Source organism: Sprattus sprattus (assembly GCF_963457725.1).
Source record: "Sprattus sprattus genome assembly, chromosome: 16".
Lineage (NCBI taxonomy): Eukaryota > Metazoa > Chordata > Actinopteri > Clupeiformes > Clupeidae > Sprattus > Sprattus sprattus.
The window spans coordinates 30277835-30283834 of record NC_137914.1 but is presented as its reverse complement, the minus strand read 5'-3'; positions in this window follow the sequence as shown (position 1 = coordinate 30283834).

Sequence of the window (6000 nt, the reverse complement as noted above, 5' to 3'; positions counted from 1 at the left end):
CCCCTGACCTGTACTTTTCAATAACCTTTTCTCTGAGTGTCTTAGGGTGATCTGTGGTCTTCATGGTGTAACAGTAGCCAGGAATACTGATTACTGAATACTGACCAGTGAATAGACCTTCCAGACACAGGTGTCGTTATACTACAATCACTTGAGACACATTTACTGCACACTGATCCCCATATCACTAATTGTGAGACTTCTAGCACCAATTGGCTGGACCTCTGTTGAATTAGGTCAGTCTATATAAAGGGGGTGATAAAGGGGGTGAATACTTATGCAATCACTTATTTTCATTACATATTTGTATTTAATTTACATAACTGTGTAGAAATATATTTTCACTTTGACATTAAAGAGAGCTATTTTGTGAATGTTTTTGTCCAAAAAGCCAACTTATATTGACCATGACTGATTTATAAAAGCCATAAAAGGGTAAAACATCCAAGGGGGTGAATACCTACGCAAGGTACTGTATATACAGTGGGGCAAAAAAGTATTTAGTCAGCCACCAATTGTGCAAGTTCTCCCACTTAAAAAGGTGAGAGAGGCCTGGGATTTTCATCATAGGTAAACCTCAACTATGGGAGACAAAATGAGAAAAAAAAATCCAGAAAATCACATGATTTTTAAAGAATTTATTTGCAAATGATGGTGGAAAATAAGTATTTGGTCAATAACAAAAGTTCATCTCAATACTTTGTTGAATACCCTTTGTTGGCAATGACAGAGGTCAAACGTTTTCTGTAGGTCTTCACAAGCTTTTCACACTCTGTTGCTGGTATTTTGGCCCATTCCTCCATGCAGATCTTCTCAAGAGCAGTGATGTTTTGGGGCTGTCGCTGGGCAACACGGACTTTCAACTCCCTCCACAGATTTTCTATTGGGTTAAGATCTGGAGATTGGCTAGGCCACTCCAGGACCTTGAAATGCTTCTTACGAAGCCACTCCTTCGTTGCCCGGGCGGTGTGTTTGGGATCATTGTCATGCTGAAAGACCCAGCCACGTTTCATTTTCAATGCCCTTGCTGATGGAAGGAGGTTTTCACTCAAAATCTCACGATACATGGCCCCATTCATCCTTTCCTTTACACGGATCAGTCGTCCTGGTCCCCTTGCAGAAAAACAGCCCCAAAGCATGATGTTACCACCCCCATGCTTCACAGTAGGTATGGTGTTCTTTGGATGCAACTCTTCATTCTTCCCCCTCCAAACACGAGGAGTTGAGTTTATACCAAAAAGTTCTATTTTGGTTTCATCTGACCATATAACATTCTCCCAATCCTCGTCTGGATCATCCAAATGCTCTCTAGCGAACTTCAGACGGGCCCGGACATGTACTGGCTTAAGCAGGGGGACACGTCTGGCACTGCAGGATTTTAGTCCCTGGCGGCGTAGTGTGTTACTGATGGTAGCCTTTGTTATTTTGATCCCAGCTCTCTGCAGGTCATTCACCAGGTCCCCCCGTGTGGTTCTGGGATTTTTGTTCACCGTTCTTGTGATCATTTTGACTCCACGGGGTGAGATCTTGCGTGGAGCCCCAGATCGAGGAAGACTATCAGTGGTCTTGTATGTCTTCCATTTTCTAGTAATTGCTCCCACAGTTGATTTCTTTACACCAAGCTGCTTTCCTATTGCAGATTCAGTCTTCCCAGCCTGGTACAGGTCTACAATTTTGTTTCTAGTGTCCTTTGACAGCTCTTTGGTCTTGGCCATAGTGGAGTTTGGAGTGTGACTGTTTGAGGTTGTGGACAGGTGTCTTTTATAATGATAACGAGTTCAAACAGGTGCCATTAATGCAGGTAACGAGTGGAGGACAGAGGAGCCTCTTGAAAAAGAAGTTACAGGTCTGTGAGAGCCAGATATCTTGCTAGTTTGTAGGTGACCAAATACTTATTTTCCACCATAATTAACAAATAAATTATTTAAAAATCAGACAATGTGATTTTCTGGATTTTTTTTTTCTCATTTTGTCTCCCATAGTTGAGGTTTACCTATGATGGAAATTACAGGCATCTCTCATCTTTTAAAGTGGGAGAACTTGCACAATTGAGGGCTGACTAAATTGCCCCACTGTAGTAACTAGTTTACCTCAGAAAAATATGAAACAAATATCTAAAATTACTGATGCGGCAAAGTTTGCAAAACATTTTTCTATTGTTAATATTCTATTTTCTATTTTCATTGTTAATATGCTTACTAAATTCCATTAAGATTGGCGTTTCACACAAACATGTATTAGATGCTTAATTGGTTGCTTAATTTTGATTGACCATAGATAGCCATTTTGTTGAGCAAGCCAAAGTTTTAGCTTAAACTGTGCCCGAGATAATTAAATGTGTCAGTTGCAGAGCCCCCTATGGATCAAGTGTAACAAAAATTGGCATGCATGCAAAAAATTAGGCCAAGTATAAGCATACCAAATGTACCATGGACATGGCCCCCAAAAACAAACAAACACACACCTGGTCAAGTTTCCGACATAGAACTGAAACGTCCATCGCATCCATCTGCATAGCAACAAGCAGCTTTACAAGTGAGAGAAGCTGTGACCTCTCCAAAGACTGCAGCTGAATTCTTTCTTTGAGAATCTTGAAAGCTTCCTCTAGGAACTGCTCTTTGCAGCGCTTCAGGCAACTCCTAAACATAACCAATAGGTGAAGTTAAAGTTAAATATGAGTAATGTGCAATTTTGTTCTAAATTCTTAATATTTTCAAAAACCATGAGGGCATTCTTGCACGTGGGGGCCTATTCTGTGATAATGTAGTCAGAGTCCAATTTAATAATAAAGCACATTTAAAAACAACACACGTTGATCAAAGTGCTATACAATTAGATCACATTAAAATATAAAATTGAATAGACAACCGAAATAAAACACTTAACTAAGCATCTATATTACAGAAAGCAAGTACACAAATTATCAACTCAGATCAGAAGGATCCAAATACTAGAGAGAACAAGTTTTTTTTTTAATAATGTAGGCTAATTGAGATAACTGACTGACCTAGGCTATATAACAACTTCATCAAACATTTGAAATACATCAAAATCTCATTCAATTTACAACTATACAGTGATTTATTACTCTATGTATAATATGTTATCTTTAAAGTCTATACACTTTAGGCTATGAGCCAATCAACCATGGGCAGAAAATTCAGCCTTGCAAATGTATTGTAGCGATCACACAGACACTACTAGTATGAATCAGCAATGACTTTATTGGCCGTTATGATTTCGGCTGAACACATACGTTTCTGTGGCTGCTTCTCATAGAACTTCCAGCACAAGAGGCACAACAACAAGTTACACGTTCTCTTAACCAGGTGCCCTCGCCCCCCTGGCTACTCTGCCAGCCCCCCGCAGCGCATAGCAACACATGAGCTGCTGCGGCTGACAGAGAGCAAGGACACAGGCACACAGACAACACTATGAACATACTGGTCGTTACAGTATGTTGTAAGAATCTGAATTTTAAAGTGCTACATTATGCGTTTTAACCTAGTTCCATACATACTTCGAAGACATTGTACGTTTGCTAGCTAACTACTACTACGACTTATTAGTACTTACAAAAACAGTTACTTAACGCTAGCAGTGATGTGGGCAAGTAGTGATGTGTAGTGGAAACTTTTCAGGTTTTCCATAGACTTTGAGCTACATCACACGCAGTGCCACCGATGGAAGTGCCTGTTATTTTCTAAACCGCTGACTAACGATAACGTCATACGTCCGCGAGTACAAAAATACACATTTAAGAGAGCATGATTTGAGCAAAATCGCTCATTGTAATGACTGATGGTCTAACAGCATTCACAACAGAGTACCCTCAGTCTTACGAAGTGCTTTAGAGCTACAAAGAATGTGATACATATGCAGAGGGGGGTGCTGACTGATGTTACAAGACTGCATCAATATTCCAATGCAATGATAATGATAATGTAGCTTGTAGATATATAGTTGTCATGTTTGTGAACTGCTTTCATTCTCATGTCTGACTTGCTAGGGGTTAGCGACCCTGTGCTTTTCTGGACATAGCACGTACGCTTTCTTGTGAAAATGAATCTAGTTTAAATTTGTGATTGCCGACAGGTATCCTCATCGCACGTGTCTGGCATATCATGTTATTAGAACGCATGCTCTTCATGAACCTGTGCTAGTTGGCTGATTCCCTCATGAGACTTTAATGTTAACTTACCTTCTGCATTCTGTCAGTTTGCCGAAAAGGAGCTTCAGGTTATCCGTAATATCAGGAGGTGAGATATCATCTCTTAGTACAGTGGTAACAAAACGTGTATCCATTTCAATATTGGATGACTTTATAAAAAATATGTAAGGCCCCTCGGAGGTTAACAAGTTTGAATAAATTCGTCAAATGAGCTGAATGATTGTAGAAAGCATGCTAGTAGACACGTTTGGGAGGCATACATCTCGTCAAAATACAATCCTGTCTTCCAGCGTCTTGGGTCAAGTTTTCAAAATAAAAGTATTAACTCCCTCAACAGTTTTTAAATAAACATAGCACAAAAATTAAGGACATTTGTGCTTGGTAGATTATTTCTTTGTTGTAACAATGCTTCTTGGCAATGCATCTTATATCGTTGGAAAGCCTGTTTATTTCCCTTTTAAATGGTTATTATATGTTTATTATGTGTAAATTATGTTCAAAGTACTTGTACAGAGTGTACGTCAGGGTTTGTTAAGTTATATTATGTGATGTTATGTAATGGTAGGTTTTTTTGGGCAGCGCCCTGTCAGAATTTCAGCTCGCAGTCTAACCCTGTGTCATTTTGTGCATCTGACAAATAAAAGACTTGTAACTTGTAGATCGTGCCACATTTGTAAGGAACATGCATTTGGGGGATGAGGAGCAGAGCTGATTATGTGAGTTGTGCCCATTACAAATTTGCCAAATGTCCTTACTTTTTGTGCTGTGTTTATATAATTGAATTAAATCCATAATATAATTGAAGTGCTCCATAATCACAGCAACTCCATCCTGCGTCATGCCTGAGCTCGACAGTCCTGTGTCATCAGGCACAGAATTTAACCCAGCCCTGCCTTTTAAAACCCAGCCCTTTGCCTCTGACTATATTCTCCCTAATTTTTGTGAATTAATTGTTGTTTCCTATTTTTTTTTGCCACAGTTTTACCACCAAGACTATGAGTGAAAAGAAGACTCATTAAAACCATTCCTCTTTTCAATTCAACCTGTTTTTTGTCTGCTGTTGGATCTAGGCTGCACCTCCGGTCCATGAACAGTGACATTACCACTCACTGATAGTATCCGCACCTGACAAGGTATTGATGTCCGCTCCCCTATTCCACATTTCAATTCATGCTTAATCAATTCAATGTACTGCACAACTGTCTGTCAAGAGCCTAGCTACACTGAATAGAATCAATAAGAGGCCGTTCCCTTGACCAGGGTTAACCTGAGGGGAAAAAAGAGGTGAACCAGCATTTCCACTCAAATGAAACAGATTATATTTAGCACTGATGAACATTTAAAAAAAATACTGCGTCATATTATTACATTTCAAAACAGTTAATTCTGCTCTGTTACAATGTTATCCTGACCAACAGTGCGTGTATACAAGAATACAACTATGTAAAACTAGGTTGTAAGGTGTAAACATGGATTATGCAAACCATTTTGCACACACACACACAAACACACACATACAGAAGTACATGCGTGCAATATTTATTTACAGTGGCAGCAGGTGAACAAATGAAAAAACATAAGACATAGGGGAGGGCACTCTACAAATGGGATTCAGAATCTGAATAATAACTAGGATTATCGCCAAGTAGGTTTCCACATACAAATAATTTATTTAGGCACAAATAGGTTATTTGCTCAATTCAGGGGTCTGGAGTGATGACAAACTAGCCAATCACCCTCTCAGTAAAAAAATGATATGCAGCAGTCTGCTCTTGTCTTTGGCCGTGGAGGCGGTGTACCAGATGGTGATGGAACAGGTTAGGATGGAA